The following is an 18,991-nucleotide window of genomic DNA, read 5'->3' as shown; positions in this document are numbered from 1 at the left end:
AAACACCGCAGGAATCAGCGTCGTCTGAGCCTTGTTCACATGATTGCATTCTGTGAAACCCGGAGCCACAGTTTGCGACACTTCTGTACTTGTTTCATGTAATCAAAATGAACCTCTGTCACTTTGTAAGAGCTGAACCGATAATTGCATATTCAAAGGAAACTAATGATTTTTAAGGCTGTTTAAGTACTCTTTAAAAACGATATAATCTTCTTTGTCATGTTCATCAATGAAGATAGCCTGAATAAACTGAAGTCTATAATTTTAAAACGTTTAGAGTCATCAATGTTTTATTAGACTCAGTAGCAGTGTCCTTGCTGTCTGTGAGGTGGATGCAATTATCATAAGGGGTTCATGCATTATTCGTCAGAATTCATTGTTGCTTCCCGAGTGGATGCCAATGCATGGCAGGGATGCAAAACTCGGCACATTTCTTTTTTTTAAACATTTTTTTGGGTCTGTATTACCGTGTGTAGGATAGCTGAAGATGTGAAAGGGGAGAGAGAGAGAGAGAGAGAGAGAGAGAGAGAGAGAGAGAGAGAGGAGGAACGACATGCAGCAAGTGCGCTGCGACAAGGAATGAGCCTTTCCGTACGTTCATGGACATCGGAAAAACATTTTTCCGAGTGAAAACGTCATCATTCACGTCCCTTCCTGTGTGAATCAGAGGTGGGAAACTCGGGCCAGATTTTGCTAACCGAGTTTCCCAGTTGGTGACGCGTTGTTGACAACTGACGTTTGATGTAGGCGACTTTGGTTCACTGAACATATTTCAATGACAATAAACTGCTTATTGTGGACAAACGCCTCTGCTGAGAAACATACACAGACATAACATGTTTCCAATCATTCATAAATAGGCCTATGTATAAAAAAAACAACAACACCTTATCCATGTCCTTTCCCATTCGTTGTCCTGCAGATAACACAAACACCTGACGATGTGCTGTTTGTATGCTAGCATAAGAAAACAGCAGCAAATTATTGTGGCCTCCATGTTTTCACCAGGTTTTCACACACCTGATGCTCTAGGCTACGGCCAACAGTTGGTGGCAGTCATGCAACAAGTTGTTATGCCAAACGCCAATATAACAGAAGAAGAAGAACACGCATCCCGACATGTGAACGCTGGTAGTCGGAAAAACAACGTAATCAAGGGGGCGGTCCCTGTTCCGAGGTGGCATGAACGCGCCGTTAATGCATGGGGTGCACGCTCTACCAGGTGAGCTATCCAGGCGCCCCACCTGACGGACATGTCTCCTAACGAAATGTCGCTCCCCACCATAATCCCACAATTCTCATTGAAATAGGCTACTTTACTAGCTTTGTAGTTAATTAAACAGGCACGCCACCTATCCCTCCACTGCATCTGTCTGTCCCCTTCCATGACTGTCTTGGCGCAATTAACTGAATCGGAGTTGCTGCGCAAAAACGAAACCAAAACAATACCCTGCCCCTGGTTTCGTTGTAAAATAATAGATACCCCGGCTGCAGTGAGACGCAGTCTATGACAAATTTTAATTATTAACGCCGTTTTTATTATTTCTTTCATTATTGTGAGTCTGTTGCTAACAGGCTTTTATTTTGTAAAAGTCTGTGCTGACTGCTGCCGCGCTTACAGGAACGGGAAAAGAAAAGAATGGGCGGATAAACAAACCAACAAACATGGAGAAGGGTAAAGAACTTTAACATGGCCATTTTCATTTTAAAGTTCTTCCAGACAGCCATTCGACAGAACCAAAGTTATTTGTAACCACTGCAAAGCTGAATTTTCTTATCACCGGAGTACTTCCAGTCTGAAATATCACCTAAATGCAATACACACCGTTGATACCAGCAAATCATTCAACAAAACAAACAGTGGCGCGAGGCTTCGGCAGACTACATTAGATGCAGCGTGTGGGAGAAGTATAGGTAAACAAAGGCAAGACAAGCTAACGATAGTTACGTATTGTAACTCCAGATTCTATGAGTATAGGCATAGCCCTCTAAGAGCTATTGCTATTGGGTTTATCCCTTTGTGCATGCGCAGTCGTAAAGATTTTCTTTTGCGCCCTGTGCCCCGCACGGGCCTCTCTTACGTCCGCAGATAATGTATATTACAGTGGCGCGACCAGAGATCTGCTCCCAACATCAGCGTTTTTCTTCAGTCAATGTTGGTGAAGCAGGTGGCCCGAATCTTAGAGGGCTGTGCCTATACTCATAGAATCTGGAGTTACAATACGTAACTGTCGTTCTATTTCGTATAGGCTTCGCCCTCTAAGAGCTATTGCTATTGGGTTAAGGGCGAAGCTGACGTAGTCAATGCCACCTGCGACACAAGGTCCACAAGCAGAACATAGACTAATTCAACTTCCTATTTCCACTGAACAAGGTTTAATGAATCAAAACACATTATTTTGATGAGAAAAACCCTGTCATCATCATGAGTAGGCCTACTGATCGTAAGGCCCATGACATGTGGATTGTGAAAATGTTTTATGGTGACAAAAATTAACATCACAATTAATAGCTGCAAAAAAAAAAACACGCATTCCTCCAAGCCACTCAAGTGCAGAAGGATGGAGACAGCAGCAAAACCAAACCTGACAGCGCATCATCTGCCATCAAGTCCAGATAAAACTGCGTGAGTCATGGGGGCACAGGGACGCCCAGGAGGCCGCTGCGCAAACGTTGGCCACTGTCATACTGCCGAGGGGGCCGCGGACAGTGGCAGTGCTCTCGCAGAGTGCTCTCGCGGAGTGCTCTCGCGGAGTGCACCAGAATGCTCTGAGGGGGGGTTCCACTCCCTCCACGCTGCAGGCGTGGGTCATAGCTTCACACAGTCAATGAGACAGACGCTGCTCCGAAAGAGCCGCACCTTGGGTGCGTTCTCTGAAGTTAACGAACAGCTGCTGTGTTCGTCTGATGTCTGTCGTGCGTTAAACATACTGGAATAACGTGCGCACCGGGCAGGTCGGTGAGACACCTCCTCCGAGTCGTTGTTGGCGGGAAAACTCCCTCGCCCAAAGGGTTGTTAAAACTTTTGGTGTGACGATGGATTTGGTTGTAAAGTGGCCGCGCTCCCGTCCCCTCTAATGGAGAGGAGCGTGCATAAATCACACACCCTCTTAGCCAACGTCGAGGCGAACAAGGAGCGCTGTTTAGTGACAGCATCCTGAGAGGGGCTTGTGCCAGAGGCACGAAAAGGAGGGTTCCCCAGAGCTCGGAGCACCAGGGCTAAAACCCATTCAGGTGTGAGAGAGCGCACAGCAGGTTTCTAGCGTCCAACCCAAAAACGTCTTACCAGGAGGTGCAAAAACTGACCTCTTTCGCCGTAGCCCTGACAATATGTCAATACAGAATAAAAAAAAACTAAAACTTTGTTGAAGTCAGCAGTGTCATGGCCTTGACTCAGTGAAACTATAGCCTCCCTCTGGCCTTTCTACATAAATAACAGCAGGCATTATGATTTACTGTATACAAACTATGAATTATTAGAGTGCAAATCCAACTTAATTGACTGAACTCATATTTGTAGCAGAATAGGCTTTTTGTGTGTTGTTTGGATGAATCATTGCAATATATATTCGATTAGTAAATCAACAATTTGGAAAAGTGTTTTTTCTCCTCTTTTTTTTCCGTGCCAGTAAAAATATACAAGAGGCCAGTAAAACTATCGACCACCACGATGTCTGGTTGGTTGGCCATCAGCATTTTATCAGTCTGGATCTGGAGTCCCACAGGGATCTTCGCTCTGTCATTCTCTGCCACGTTTGGAGGTGCCTCCCACTTTGGCCGTGGGACTTTCAGCCCATACTTGGCACAGATGTTCCTGTGCAATGTGCACTATGCCAGCCACTTGGTTATGGCGTTCCAAAATGCCGTACCTGCCTGCATTTTACACCCTGCTGTTATGTGCTGGACAGTCTCATGGGCATCTTTACCCAGCCTGCACTTGGGGTCCTGTCTGGTATGGTAGACTCTGTCCTCTATTGATTGTGTGCTTGTAATCTGTCATAATTCTTAGATCACATGCTTCTGGGGTTCAGCATCGCTGCTTAAAGCTACAACAGTAAAATGTGAGCCCTGTCCCTTCATTTCTATCTCCCAGAGTAATGTGGGGGTGTGACCCTTGTTTTCTGTGGATTAATAGTTAACAGCATCCCATAATTCATGTCAAAGCTTGCACAAACTTGTTCAAATGATGACTGAACACTCTCTGGTGTTTCTGTACTACAAGTTATCAGCCAACAGATACACTGATATGGATTCCTCTGCAATGATCTGATGTCAGTAATGTGTTAAAAGCAGAAAGAACAGGATCAGGTGTTGTGAGGACTAAAGACAGACGGTATGATTTCTCTTTCTCATCTGTGTCACAGCACTATTTCACAGAGCACTGGAAGTGATTGAGAGGGATGGAGGACAGCCGCTGAGAGGAGAGTTTTGGAGGAGTGCTGCATGAAGGACGTTGAAATCCCCTTTTTACCCATGAAGTTGGGTTAAAGTTATTTGTCCACGCCTTTAAATGTCTAAAAATGAACTGTCATTGGAGCACTGAGGCTAACCAGTGCCGGACCTCGGAGTGAGCTGATGGAGTGACAGATCGAAGCGGAGCCGGGCAGTGAGGACAGGTAGGCCTACTCACTTTACCTTTGGTCTGGCAGCCGAATGTTCAGCTCTGTAGAATCATGGGCGGCCAAACCTTGCAACCCTAGACGAATATTAATCATGATAGCATAAAGTTTCCCAGGTTTGTGGTTATGGCGTGACACCTGTGATAAGTGAACTCTGAGCTCATGTGTTTGTGACTCTTCACCTCTGTCTCCTCTCACAGGGAGAAGATGATCTGCAGCATCCTGCTGCTCATCATCCTGACCTCCTGTGTCTCTGGTTAGTTTACAGCTTCACTTTATTATAAACTAACACACTTTCAGACTTCAGCTTATCATTGTAACCTCTTTTTATTAGTAGTATAGCTTTGTTTTTAAATAAGAGCACACTGTTATTCAATGAATCATTTAAACCAACAATTCATTCCTCGCTTACATTTGATCAAAGTTCTCTTGATGATCCTCTGCAGCTCTGCTCCTCACTTTCCCTTCTGTCTCCTCAACAGGAATGTCCTCCTATCAGACAGAGGAGAACCACAACATCACACTGGAGTGGATGTTCACAACGCTAACCAAACATCCACTCAACCCTTCTATAATCTATTGTGAACTGTTAACTGTCCTCAGGCGCTTAGGTCTGTTTCATCTCCGTAAAGGAGTTGAGGTCCCAGAGTTTCAGCATGAACAGTTTGCAGGACGAGTCCAGTGGGACAAAGACGTCCTCAGAGAAGGACGACTCAGACTTCATGTGTCCAGACTCAGGACTGAAGACTCGGGACTGTACAAGTGTGATGTGGACACAAATAATAGTTGGGGCAACTTCCGTGAATGCCGTCTCAATGTCACTGGTATGTTAGTCTCTTTGCCAGACCAGCCACACGCTGCGGGGCGGAGGGGAGAACTTTCTTAAAGGTTAAATTCAGCAGCTATTAAGATCAATAAGGACCTGAGAAGAAAAGTACTGTGGACTTCCACAAACCTTACACTTCCTTCTCTTATAGTGAAAAGTTTTTTTCTTCACATGAATTCAATGAAATGAAACAGATGTGTTTGGTCTCTTTACAGCAGCGAGGGATCGGCCCGAACCTGAGACACCAAACACAGGAAGTCCACCACAACCAGAGAGTGGGGGAAGGATCTGCCTCTAGTGTGGACTGAGACTGACAGCAGCAGCAGCTCTGCTGACTGTTTATTCAGTCTTTGTCTCCTGAGAGAACAAGATTTCTACTCAGACGGTAGTTACAGTTCAGCAGGTGGATCAGTGGAAACCGTTTAATCCACAACTTTAATGAGACCAAACTGTTAACATTACATTTTTTAGCACCGAGATACAAAACATACTAGTTTCTTATTGCCTGGCAGGTAAAGTTGCTACATATGATCCATGTTAAAACTGCTCTGCGCTGGCTGTGCCATTGTTTTCCTATGGGGAGAGCGGTGGAGACAACTCGGGGGCTTCCCTTGGTGCTCCGCTCAGAATTGCAGTTAATCCACATCCTCCAACCAGAATTCAGAGTTTCAAATGTGGACAACAAAACTGAGTTCAACAGATATATGGGTCAATATATAATTGTGGGAGATTTTGAGTTTGAATAATTCTGTGAAAAAATATATTTATTTACAAAATATTATTATCTTCCCTGATAAATCATCCCTGAAATATTTTGTTTTTAGTCATTGCCAAGCTCAGGCATAATTGATTTCAGATATTTAGTTTTAAAAACAAGAAGTTTACTCATTATTTGGTCAACTATGTTACGGACAAAACCTATAAGTTTTAACTTTAAGTAAATGGCAGACATTTAAAAAAAGCATTACTCTTGGAAGAATATGTGTCTATTTACCTACCTTTTCAATTAAAATACCCAATTAATTAAGAAAATACACATTTTGTTCAATTGAAACCCCAAATTTCAAGTACTGAAGTAACCGGTCTGTATATTTTGTTTCCAAACTGCTTGATTCATGATAATTTTCTTGATGAAATTATGCTGAGGTATATATTTGACAGCTACTCAGTTTCTAAATATTTACTTGGAGATTAGGGAACCATTGAAATACATATATTTAAAAAAAAACATAATGGTAACTTAATTGACAGCCCAGTATCATAGTTGACAAAAGTAACATAGTTGACTGGACATGACAAAGTAGGATGATGTTTTTAACAAAAACAATCCTAAACTATATCAATTATTATATGTTAGCTAATCTTTTATTGCATTTAATCGACCTGTTGAATATTTCATGACATAAAGGAGAAATACAGACGCACATCAGTTTACAAGGATCAATCACAACTTTATTAACAAGCACATATATCATAAGCAAGAGATCCTAACATAGAAAACAACAACAACAAAAGTATCAAAAATAGCACTTACACAAAAATTCCACCATGTAAACATTTTGAAAATCTTGTTTGTGGAATGAAATACAGTAGTGCATTGTATTGAACAAAAAATAATAGTGCACTGCAATAAGTAACAATAACCAAATAGTATTTTATTCTGTTGGTTAACAGAGTAAGTGTGCTGCCTTGGATCAAAATTTTAATAGTGCAAACAGTTGTATCTCAAAAACATTCATATGTCAGAACCCAAGTAATACCCTCCAACTTCCAGGCAACCATGAAACCGGCGGAGACAGAACACACTCCCCATTTTCTAACCCAAGAACATGGCCAATTATGGTTTGTTTTTCAATGACTTTGTCAAGCTCAATCAAGTAATCTTTGAGTGTGTGTGTGTGTGTGTGTGTGTGTGTGTGTGTGTGTATCTTTATCTGTGCGCGTGTGTATATCAGAGGTGTATAGTCCAGGTGCCAGAAAGTAGAAATCCTGTCCAGCAGCTGTCCCAACCATCACTAAACCAGCTCCTCTACCAGGTAGATGAGCTCGTTAGTGAAAACACCTGTTCTAGATGTAGAGGCAGATCCAAAAACATGGCAGGATTTTTACTTTCTGGCACCTGGACTATACACGTCTGGTGTCTATATGTGTGTGTGCTTGACCGTGTGCTTGTGCCACGTGTTTGTTAGCGTGTGTGTGTGTGTGTGTGTGTGTGTGTGTGTGTGTGTGTGTGTGTGTGTGTGTGTGTGTGTGTGCGCATGTCCTTAGCCATGAAGATATGATTTGGCAATATCTTCCCACACATCTCTTTTTATTTCAACATGACGTCCTGTCACGTGCTGTGGGGCAGGAATCAACCTGAGCACATCCTCAAATGGATACCAGAGCGCATCCTCTCGCATTGGCCAGTAGTAACGATTGTGTCCCACTCTGTGCATACACTTAACATGAACATGTGTCTCACTCACTTCAACAATGGTTCCAGGGTAAACCTCATCGTCATATCTGATGACACACCACTGACCAACAATGTCATCTCTATCCCACTGTACTTCAAGGTCTGGTTGTTCTTGGTGCAATGCAGGAACAGCAGAGTTGACATTGAAGTCGAAGGCCTGAGCTTGGTAACACTGACATTGCAGAATCTGCCTTGTTGAACACAGGCAGCTCACATCACGGTATGTCAGTTTCCCTGGTGCTTGCGTGATGACCTGGTGAATCCGCATAGTGCATGGTACAGCGGGGAGTCGTTGTGGCATCTGCTGTATGGCCTTTTCCACTGTAGCCTCTTCAATGTAGAAGATCTTGACAGCTGTATTGGTGTTTACCAATGCATTGAAAAGATGTTTAGGAGTGGAAATGTCTTCACCTTGGCTCACCAATCTGTCAGCTGTTCTCTTCAGAAGGCCTCCTACCCCATCGGGGGCACCCTTTCCATGGCTGGCCTCAAAAAAGTTCCAAGTGCCCGCAGTGAAGCCCTGGTTGTACAATTCAGTTGTCAACATGTAAAAGTTGCCCTTCTGCCTGTATTGTGAGCAGGGACCATCACTGAAAAAGTGGATAATTGACACTGTTGGGCATGTTTCCTTGAGATGGTTAAGTACTGGGGAGAGGTGTGCCCATATGGCAGGTGGACCCTTTTCTTTGCATGGCGAAATTGTTGTGAAGCACAAGTGGTCTTCCTCACCACCAATGTAGAGGACCCCTGTATGAAGAGTTGCTTGTTGATGAGAAGAGGCAAAATGGACAGCTTGAATCTCTTTGTGAAACTTGCAAGAGTAGTTTTCAGAGAAATCAATGTGTATGAGGCATTCATTACTCTTCATGTTCTTTTTCAATTCCCTGTAGTAGTTAAACAAGTGCCTTTTGAACTTTTTGAGCTGTTTCTGGAAAGTCTCAATCAGGTCCTCCAAAGAACTCTCCATTTCCCTCTTCACGGTGATATTCACAGGCAACTTTTCTTTGCTGTCACCACTTTTCTTCTCTCTGAGGACAGTTTCAGTTGTCCACTGCACACAAGAAACTTGGGTTTGACCATCATAGCCAGACTGAATCTTGAGGTCTTGTAGTTTGCAGTTCTTGCATTCCGCATACATGCATGGCTTAAATGTTGGATTACAGCAAGTTTCCTCAGCAAGAGATTCCAACTCTGTTCTCTCCAGAAGTTTAAGTCCATGAAGTTTCTCCACGATAAATTCCAAGTTTTCATGCACCTTACATAGACACGTATCTCTGTCTGCAATGGTTGGATGGACTACCCAGTATGGGCGCATTCGGCAGAAGAGTGTATAGGAAAGTTTGCTGGAGACGTTTTCCAGCAGGAATTTCCTATGGAGGTTTTTCATGGTGTCAGTCATAAACCGCTTCTGCTTTTTTACTTTTCCCTTTGTTACGGTCTGCTTTTTACCTGCTGTTGAACGACTTACGTCATCCCTGGTGTAAAAGGCAACAACCTGGTCTTGCAGTTTTGAGTGTGTGGATATGTATTTCTTCCTGGCAAAACAGGCTATTTCGTCCCCATTTGTGTTCACATTCTTGCAGAATCGTTTGGCTGAGACACCCAGTGTGTCATGAATGATTTTCTGGAACCTGTATTTTTTCAATATTTTTCCAGATACGACTCTGGCGATTAGGTTCCTGGTCTTTTCTTTTGCTGCACACTGAAATTTTTGTTTGAGGCTTTTCACAAGTGCATGATGATAGACCAGAGTTCTCCGCACATCATTACTGACTGGACTTGTTCCGAGCATCCTTTTTGTTCTTTTCCTAGGAGAATCGACACTGCACAGTAGCCGTTCATAGCGCTTACGGTATTTGTCTGATGTTTTTGTTTGAGCTTTAAGCTTTTCCTTGAGTTTGCGATTCTCAATGTATATTTTCTGGTACCGTCTTCTTCTAGTCCTTCTTCCTTGTATTCTCTGTCTGAAATTACATGAAGACATTTTTAGATTATTTTTTAACATTGCAGGTGTCACTTAAAGCATTTGAAATTAATTGTCACCATGCCACCATGTAATTTTGCATTTTAATCTAACATTATAATCTCACAAGTACTTTTTCATGAGACATTGTTCTGTTTAAGGTACTTTCTACATAGCCTGCCTACATAGTTCTGTTTGAGGTTATTTCTACATAACCTTCTAACCTTCCTGGTTGTGGAACTGGTTGTTCCTCGCTGTCAGGACTCAGTGGTGGGGTAACAATAGCAGAAGCCTGTTTCTTTCTGCGTCTGCTCTGTTCCTGGGCTCTTCTCCAGGCCTTTCTCTTTGCACGTTTTTCCCTCTCACTCTGTTCAGATATGGGCTTATAGTATGCACCTTGCTCCCTCTTTTCTCTCCATTTCTGCCGGCCTTTTGCCAAGTATGCCTCCCTTTTTGCAGGATCAGCATCTCGCCGTGCACGGTAACGGCGCTGCTTTTCTGCAGCAGATAATCGTGGCATTTGCCTGAAAACAAGTTTACTTTTATAATATTTATTGCAAAGTATTTTATAGTTACTGTACAATTAGAATATTAAATGAACTCCTGAAAACTATAACATGTCATGAATGTCAACTATGTTACTCTTGGTCAACTAAGTTACCTTTGCAGAGTAACATAGGTGACTGGTAACCTAGTTGACATTTTTGCTGTTTTTAGGGATAAAATCAAAATGGTTGCCTAGCACCAGACACCACATGGCATTTTACGGAGAGGTTCTTCTAAATATTATATGTACAACTGAGTAAAATTGAAATTCAAAGTTATTTATGAATTAATTGTAGTAACATTGTTGACATATGATAAGTACACATTTGCCCCAAGCACTACTTTAGGTGAAATAACTGAAAATGTGGACGGAGAACATACCTTGGAGTCTTGCTAGTTTTCTCTTCAGGAGGAAATGACATCATGTGGAGCAGGTCATGTGATTTGGAAAACACACTCTTCCTTGAGGGGTGTATTTGCTATGGGTAACTTAGATGACAGCGACTTCTCGGACACATATTCAATTTGTCAATTTCTATTGAAAATGTGACATATTGCCCAAAAAGACACATTGTTCACAATTACCTCAACTTAATGTAAATAATATAATTAAAACTGTTTTTGAATAAGTTTTTAAAATGTTTTTTTAGGTAATGAGATTGTGGTTGTAATTCATTTCGGACGGTTATTTAGTTGACATTTTAGGGATATCTAGTAAATTTTTATAAATAAATGATTATTTCCATAATAATTAACTATGGAATTTGTAAAGACAAGATCATGAAGAACACTGAAGACTTTTAAAATTTTATTTTAATAAGCATGTTTGCGAGATAAATCTCATGGACATGAAAACTCCCTCAATTATATATTGACCCATATGGACCATATGTAGCCCTGGCAATTATTGCAGCTTAGGCATTATATGGGGGTTGGGGTGTTACACATATAAAGCACAATGAGGTTTCCTAACAAACTAAAACATGTTTGCTTCAGGGGACGCATGACGCTGAGAAGAAGAATGAATCTGTGTTGTTGATGTTTGTATTGACATTTTAACAACTTAGTATTGTACTTATTTCTGTGTTATTCTTCCTTCTTACAGAAGGCCATGTATTAACTCTGATGAAATATTTTGCTCTAATAATCTGTTAAACTTGATCCAGTTCTGACCAGAACCTTTTGCTTCTGATGTGGGGCTGTAAAGCCCATTCACATGTTTCAGAAACATGGACTTAGTGTTATTTAAATGTATTTAACATTAATGCTAGCTGGTAGTTGCTACGCTAGTTGATTCAGGGGTTTATTGAGAAAGTAGTAGAGATTTATTATAATTTATATCTATTGTTTTACTACTACAGTACAATATATTATGTCATATGTTACTTGTAATGTTCCCTCTTGTCTTACTACTACATATGGAAATTAGCATTAATGCTAACTGACTGATATATTACATCTTGATGTTCATTAATCTAAATGAACAAGTTATGACAGCAGAAATGACTAATGTCTGTAAAATATTTGTAATCCAGAAGAGTCAGAGAAAAATATTGTTGCTGCTGAAACATCTGAGATATGATTTGGTGTTTTACTACAACAGAAAAAGTAAATGAAGTGAATCAAATTTGGTAAATTACAGCAAATAAAGAAATCACACAGAACAATATGGAGACATCTTCCTGCTTCTTCTTCTTCTTCCTGCATTTCAGTTCCAGAGACATTTAAACCACAATGCACCACCTCTTCCATTCATGTGTGTTATTATGCTGAGCTGATAGCATGCAGGTTAACTGTGGAGACTTGATGATCAACTCCTTCAACAAGACCAGCTGACTCCCAGTAAAAAGCTCCCTCTGCTGGTTCATCTTTAACTCCACAGCTTTTCTTTAACCTTTAAAACCCATTCAGAGAGACCATGACAGGAAATAACAGACAGCTTTAAACACACTGAGGGTCAATTACAGGATCATATTAAAAATCATATTTAAAGCTCTATATACATTTGGACAGAAGGTCAGAACTCACAGCTGCAGTTTTCATCATGTTAGATAATAAAGAAGATAGAAGACACTTAATTCACATCTATGGATCATCCAGACTTGATTAAGAAGTCATCTGTCTATACTGTCATTTGATTTTGTTGGTTATTCTGTACACACATCTATTGCATATCTATTGGTCCAGAGAGAGGGATCCTCCTCTGTTGCTCTCTGTTGTTAAAGTTTTTGGGGGAGTTTTTCATCCTGCTGCTCATCATCCTGAATCTTTTGATAATTTTAACTAACTAAAGTTAATTTAAATGTTCTTTGCTGGCTGTGATATCTGAAAATGTTGCAGCTCTAACTGATCATATTAAACTTCTGAATGATTTGTTGAATTGAAACCATGAATGGGAGAAAAATTGTTATTTGTATATATTTTTTATTTTTTTATATTATACTTGTATGTGTCCTTATTGCACCGTGGGTCGAAGAGAAGTATATTTTTAATAGCTCTGAATGTCTGGCACATTTTGCAGAATTGACAATAAAGTTGACTTGACTTGATCCACTGAGTGGTTCAACTTATAATTTAAACATTCAGAGGTTAAATATATGAAAACAGTCTCACAATACATTCACAGTAAATAATAAATACTAAGGTATATTTGATATTATAGAAAACAATAGTTACTTTTTATTTTTAAGAACAAAGTGCTTCAGAAGTGTTTAGCAGAAGAATAAGAAGATTGTCCAGCTGTCCACCAGGTGTCCTCAGACTCTCCTCATCCTGATCACCTGGGTCTCATTACCCAATCACCCTGTCAGCACATATACCAGACCTGGTCCTGGTTGGTCCATGTTGTGTCGGGCCTTAAAAAGCACCAATACCATCAGCTCAATGTACTTAAAGTAAAAGTATTGTGCAGTGCAGATGGGCAACTGCTTCTTCCTTCAAACAGTTTGGACCCAGAACGTAAGAAGTGAAGCTGCCAGATGTCTCCTCACATCTGGATCAGTTCTGGATCTGACTTGTTCTGCTGGAGGAGACATGAGACTAAAGGAAGTTCAAACAAAGCAACGCCACAAACAGAAGGTAATATAGAAACATTGCTGCTGGACATCTTACAGCTGCATCTACTAGAAATATCACAGCAGAGACTATGAGAACTTTGCAGCTCTGAGAGAAGTTTTAACTTTGTTCCAATGATGTGATCTGACTTTTGGGCCTCCTGGTGTGTGTTCTGCAGCTGCATGAAGACAGAAAACCAGTGTTTGTATCTGATATCAGGTGCATCAACTCAGTAGTGTTGGACCAGCTCATAAAACACATTTATACCAATTCAGCAAATGTAGAACTGAGACTAAATAAACCGGTAAATATCTGTCTGACATCAGATGGTTTTAACAGCAGTCATATAACAGAAGTTACACAGCTTGGCCAGATGGTGGCGCTGTAGAACAACTTATTTTCCAAAAGATGCTGGAGATTTTACTGTTGAAACAAACTTCAATAGATTACTCAGATCAAGTGACATTTAATATAAAATGATCCATTTAGGGCTTCATAAAGTTTCTTTCTCCTTAGTTTTTCATGATGTGTCTCCAAAATGTCCAAACTAATCAAACTGATGAATGAAATGCTTTCAACTCAGTGCATGTCCTTCAGTTAATGTTGATACAGCATTAAAATCTAGTTCAACTACTAAGAAACAAACTTCCATAGATTACTCAGATCAAATTACATTAAAAAAGTAAATAAATGCAGAATTGTTTCCCAACAATTGTTACTCCATTAATATAATCTAATTAACTCTTAAGTTCAGTGGTTTATGTGTGGCCCACTGCCCACTCCCTCTTCTCGTGGTGTTCAGGACCGGCCCTGTCTAATTCAGTCTATGGTTTAGGCACAAACACAGCGAGCTCTGCAGCAGACCCGTCCACTGCTCTGTGTTCAGGCCTCTCTAAAATAGAGATGAGCAGCGCTGCTTTCTGTGGTCAGCGTAGCAGCTGTGGGCTCTGCTGCCCACCCTAACATAGCAGGCTATAACTGGCCCTGTTAAACAAGGGTGTCCTATTTCACATGAGGATGTATAGGCTGTAGCAGCAGCAACTGAGAAGCTGCTATAGGACAGGTAGGGGGAGGGAACGACCCACAGATTGAAGATAAAGAGGGACGTTTGAGAGTAACATATTCTGACGGGTGCTGTTTTTAAGAAGCAGGAAGGACGGGCGTTTAGCTGACTTTATTTGAAACACAGTCATGTACATGGATCTTGAAATTGAGAATAAAATTGAATCTTAGGTTTAATTTACAGGGGGGGGTTAAACGTGTGCTTATTCAAATTAAAATGTGTCACACAGCCCAGCACACCTGCCTGGTCTGTGAATCTGAGTGTGATCTTATACTTTTCTCTATTTAAGTGAGGACATTTTTGGGTAGTGTGGACATTTTGTCATGTCCTAAATTTAAGTTAGCATAAGGGACTGTTCGCTATTTATTTAAGAGGCTACTGGAGGAGTTTTGGGATCTTTAGTCAAAATAGACTTAACCCTCCCTTCGCCAGCAATACATTTTTCTATGACCCTCCAAAATAATTTGGAAAAAAGGCATGACCCTCCCCAACAATTTATTGATGCCTTCTGTACTGGTTTGTGCTTGGCAAAAATGTACAAATTATCACAGTTTTTTTTTCACAACCACAGCATAGATGAGTTAACCTCTGTTTTCTCATCTTACACATCCCACTCCTCTGTTATGGTGTGGTGGCCATTTCAGTAGATTTACTCACTAACATTGTTGTGGAAACACAATAAGCATGGAAACTAAATGCACACTTCCTGCATTACTGCATTACTTCAAATACTAAGTTACTCATCTAGTAAACTAGTATTCACATGAAATAAAACAATGAAACATTGAGACCATTCCACAAAGCACACTGGGTAATAACAAATTAAACACGTGAACTGGTTGCTATGGACTCGTCACTAGACTTCCTCAGTCATTGTATATTTTAGCATAGGTAAAGCTGCCAAAGCTGAACATTATCCAAAACTCCCAACTCTCAAAGAAAGCAACTCCAAACTTGTGTTACTGTCATGTTGCGATTTTTGTTGGGTCAGACCCATCTGCTAGCGATGGGGGGCCGAGACTACACGGAAAAGTATGCACCAAACAAGCCACTTTGAAATTTTGCTGTTTTCATGAATACAAAAGTTGGGTGACCCTCTCACCTAAACTAAAAAACGTTGGGTGACCCTCCCCTCAACAAAGAATAAAAAAGACATGCCGCTCCCCTATTTTCCTCCGGTGGTCCATTCCATAAATACTGAACGGTCCCTAAGTGTTAGAGTTAGGCATGCAGGTGTGATGATTAGTTATGTATTAGGTCAAGGAGGGTCAAGCAGGCAGTCAACATGACGGCAGCTCTGTCGTCTCGGTCTGTGGAGGCTACAGAAACCACACCGAGACAAAGTATACAGAACCTCATTTTCAGTGTTGGTCATCTTACTTTAAAAAAGTAATTAGTTACAGTTACAAATTACTTCTCCCAAAAAGTAATTGAGTTAGTAACTCAGTTACCACATTGTAAAAAAGTTACTCAGCAAAGTAACTGTGACGTTATTTTTTTTTGTTCTATAACGCTATTACGTTCTATAACATCTTTAATGTCAAAGATGTTTATATTAACGGATTGAAGAACAAAAACACTATATACAGTAGTTTAGAACATTTGGTATTTATTTGAACTCAATAGATTGCAGTCTGCTATATGATATGCATAGAAATAAAAACATATAAAAAATAAATATTGAAAATAAAAATCTTGGGCTTGGGGTTGGGTTAGCAGCAGCAACAAGTGTCGTGTTAGCATGTGTTGATGTGAGGTGCTTCATAAGGTTTGAGTTGCTTGAGGCAGAAGTGGATAAAGTCTTTTTTCCTGGGCATAGCGTAGCGTTCTCAAACTGGAAGTACCGGCACTACTTCTCGCGAATTGAAATTAAAGGCAAGGCTGTTTATGTAACATACTTACATAAACAGCCTTGCCTTTAATTTCAATTCGCGAGAAGTAGTGCCGGTACTTCCAGTTTGAGAACGCTACCTTTAAATTTCCCTGGCTCGTCGCCATTGTTGCTGTCTTGTGTTTAATGGTAGTCAGAGCGTGCAGTGAGACAGCGTGAGCAGGGCGTCCGCCCACCCAGCCAATCATCATCACATTTGCAACGGTGTCATCATCCCCCCCCCTGCTCTCTCCAGGCAGCTGATGTGTAGCCAAAGCCTGACACCTCGCGCTTCATTCAACCAAATTGAAGTAACGCGCCACTTTACATTCTCAGTAACGATAACGGCGTTGCAACGATGGGAAAAGTAATTAATTAGATTACTCCGTTACTGAAAAAGTAACACCGTTAGTAACGCCGTTATACTTAAACGCCGTTACTCCCAACACTGCTCATTTTACCATTATCATCCTATTATTATAAATATATTGACGTATATGAATTGAACTTGGACAGAGAGGTGAAGTGGGGCTGTGATATACAGCCAGTATATTTGGAGGAGATACTCAGACACAGGAGTCCACAGAGGGAGGAAGACCAGCATCAAATACTGATAAGGTTGGTGTTCTTATTACTTTTTAATATCATTGTGTTCTTATATCCACATTATTGTCACGACTGAAATAAAAACGAACACAAGGCAAAACTTATCTTTGAGGCTTAACGTTTACTTTTTTGCTCATCAGCCCCTGTGGCTAGAGGTTATACTAGCCACTCAGCATTTTCACCAGCCACTATTTTGTGGTAAATTAAGTTTTATTTGAATAAAGTTGACGATTGTGTGCTACAATTACATGTTAGTTTGGATGATTAGTTCAATTTTATTTAGTGTCAAATTCATACAAGAAATGCAAAAACAGCTGCAGCACCTCCTCCTTAATGTCCTGAGGTGAGCATCAGAACAGGTAGGACTACATATTCTCGTGTCAAACATTTTCAGAGTAGAGAATCAGTTTGTCTGTCTATCTCATAACTCAGGGGACACAAACTGACTCGCTGCTCGCTCTTCTTCAAGTAAGTATAAAACATATTTAGTGATTCACAGTTTGTTTTTATTGTGTACATCAACTGTGGGACATTTACTGATATTTAGACAAACATGTTAATTTACTCTCAGATTAGAAAATGATTCAAACAAATTGGCCCAAGTTTTATATTTGGTTCTTTACTGAACTATTATTATAAAAGTTCCTCCAGGATTTGATCTTCAGACATATTGTGATCTTCACTTGATAAATGAAGATCACAATTCAGTTGTAAACTTTGTTTTAGACTCAGTTCAATTTTATTTAGTGTCAAGTTCATACAACAGGATGACTTGTTTCCCTTTCAGTCTTTAAAGCTCCAATAACAAACATAATTAAAATATATATTATATAAATATATGAGTTTGTCCCCATAAAATAATCCCCCACACAGTTGTCAATATCAAACAAAAATAATGTCATTGCTAATTGTATATTAATTATTAACAATGACCCAACCATCAGAGATGAACCATCAAAAATAGTTTCTAACTATTGCATCCCATATTGCACAGCCAATCAGTCTGACAGAAAGTGGTGGAGATGTTGTGGGGACAATCAGCGGCATCGGACAGGGGGGGGGACTGAGTACCCAGGGCCCTCATGTGAAGAGGGCCAAAAACGATGCTAGAATGAAAATGAATAGCTGTGGATGCAGGGAGGGGCCCATAGAAAATGCCTTTTTACAGGGCCTAGCATTTTGTGCTATGCCCCTGGGGACAATACAGGCCAGTAGCCTATCATGTTGCACGCTCTCAGTGGTTACTATTGGACATTCGGTCTTTTAAGCCCAGTTCAGACCAAAGATTCGCGACGAGATGAAACCGTTTTAGAATGTAGCAGGGAAGAACGTAAGAGACGTCTCCTGTTTCAACAGCCAATAGAGAAGTCAGTTGGTAAAGTCAGCTATAAACTATAGAAATAAAATGATCCACAATCCATTCAATTATATATAGATTATGTATTTATATAGCTACAAAAAAGCTTAAAAGTCGGAAGTTAGAACAGAAGTACAAAGAGGCGTTGTTAAGGAGATGATGCACCATCTCATCTCGTCTCACAGGTGTTAACTGTTTTAGAATGCTGCAGACGACGCGTTGCAAGTTTCAACTCGTCTCGTCGCGACTCTTTGGTCTGAACTGGTCTTTATGATAAGAAACAGACGTGTGAGATATATGACACTGTATTTGTGAATGATGTACATGTGTTTGTTTCCATTAGTTAGGTGCGGGTCAGACTTTAAAGAGTTTAAAAGAAGAAAAGAAATAGAAAATGGAAGGAGATGTTTGTATTGTTTTCTATCTCTTTAAATAAAAACACTTAAGGTGACCCCATGCTGGCTATTCTACCTCTGGTTCTTTACATAGTTAATAGTTTACGTTGTGATATGTGGGCTACTGTAGAACCCTGGTCATCTGGATTTGATAATATTGAAACATTTGTACCTGGATAAGTGTGATTCAATCCAAAAACTGGAACAAAAGTAACATTTATTACCTCTTCCTGG

The 18,991-nt window shown here is 40.5% G+C and overlaps 1 long non-coding RNA gene across 1 annotated transcript in view; it reads left to right on the top strand.

Moving 5' to 3' along the window:
- Positions 1 to 11,363: 11,363 nt before the first annotated feature.
- The window catches only part of LOC118493553, a 10,961-nt gene continuing 3,333 nt past the window's right edge, over positions 11,364 to 18,991 (top strand). Inside the window, exon 1 of the long non-coding RNA XR_004895504.1 lies at positions 11,364 to 11,729. This is a non-coding gene — a long non-coding RNA (uncharacterized LOC118493553). The remainder of the gene's footprint in view (positions 11,730 to 18,991) is intronic.

Source organism: Sander lucioperca, chromosome 17, assembly GCF_008315115.2.
Source record: "Sander lucioperca isolate FBNREF2018 chromosome 17, SLUC_FBN_1.2, whole genome shotgun sequence".
NCBI classification, from domain to species: Eukaryota; Metazoa; Chordata; class Actinopteri; order Perciformes; family Percidae; genus Sander; species Sander lucioperca.
This window is presented reverse-complemented; position numbering and strand designations above follow the sequence as displayed.